The following is a 1,445-nucleotide window of genomic DNA, read 5'->3' on the forward strand; positions in this document are numbered from 1 at the left end:
GAAACAACTTCATACCTTCTACAGGATGCTTTGTTTTGCTTTTGTTTTGCTCTCAGGGCTTACTTCTGACTCTGTGTTCAGCAATCACTCCTGGCTGCGCTCCAGGGACCATATGAAGTGCTGATCAAACACAATTTTAGCTGTGTGCAAGGCCTCTTACTATCTTTCAGGTCCCGGTTATGTGTTATCTTCTTTTCTACTTTGAAAAACTCTACCCTTTCTCTCAAGGCAAATGTCACCTCTATGGGACCATCTCTGATATCACCGACTCAAACACCACAACTGCTTTTATGCAGTCTATAAGGGCTGACAAGATATTTGGCCTTTTTCTTCCTTTGTGCATTACTAAATTATTTGTTAGAACTATAATTGCTGGGGGTGGTAAAGCATTAAAATATACTGAAAAGGATTACTTTTTTTCTTAAATTATTTTTAGAGGTGCTCTTTCCCTTCGGCGCGCCAGTGAAGGTCCTGGTGTCACCATGGGCCGTCGACCCGGCCGGTGCTATCGGTACTGTAAGAACAAGCCATATCCGAAGTCTCGCTTCTGTCGAGGAGTCCCAGATGCCAAGATTCGCATCTTCGACTTGGGCCAAGGTGGACGAGTTCCCGCTCTGCGATCACAGGGTGTCGGGGGAATACGAGCCGCTTTCTTCGGAAGCTCTGGAGGCCGCCCGCGCTTGTGCCAACAAGTACACGGTGAAAAGCTGCGGCTAGGATGGCTTTCACACCCGAGTGCGTCTCACCCTCCCACGTCACCCGCGTCTCCAAGATGCTGTCCTGCCGGGGCCGACAGGCTCCAAACGGGCATGCGGGGAGCCTTCGGAAAGCCCCAGGGCACGGGGGCCAGGGGCCACGTTGGCCAGGTCATCATGTCCATCCGCACCAAACTGCAGAACAAGGAGCATGTGATTGAGGCTCTCCGTCGGGCCAAGTTCAAGTTTCCTGGTCGCCAGAAGATCCACATCTCCAAGAAGTGGGGTTTCACCAAGTTCAACGCGAAGCGGCTCAAGCCGGATGGCTGTGGCGTCAAATACGTCCCCAACCGTGGGCCCCTGGACAAGGGGCGGGCACTGCATTCTTGAGAGCCTTGGAGCTGTGCCCTCTAGTCCCTTTTCCCCACCCCAGCACCCAAGCTCCCCATCCCACCCACCACAATAAAACCTGGTTTTTAATCAAAAAAACAAAAAAAATATTTTTAGAGGTGTCTCTGATTTTAAAACATTGTGAGGAAAGTACAGAGATTTTCTACATACCCTCCATTACACACACACACACACACACACACATCCTCCCAATTATCCTCCCAATGCCCCAAGAAAGTGTTATATTTTTCTGCCAATAATAAACCAATATAATCACTTCATAGTAATCCAAAATCAATATCTTACAGATCTCTAGAGTTTATGTGTTTGAGCAAATATATGATACTATTTTATTATTTT

The 1,445-nt window shown here is 48.1% G+C and overlaps 1 pseudogene; it reads left to right on the plus strand.

Moving 5' to 3' along the window:
• The first annotated feature begins 447 nt into the window (after positions 1-447).
• Positions 448-1,085, plus strand: LOC101540361 (60S ribosomal protein L10-like; annotated as a pseudogene).
• Positions 1,086-1,445: the final 360 nt, after the last annotated feature.

This window comes from Sorex araneus, chromosome 6, assembly GCF_027595985.1.
Source record: "Sorex araneus isolate mSorAra2 chromosome 6, mSorAra2.pri, whole genome shotgun sequence".
Lineage (NCBI taxonomy): Eukaryota > Metazoa > Chordata > Mammalia > Eulipotyphla > Soricidae > Sorex > Sorex araneus.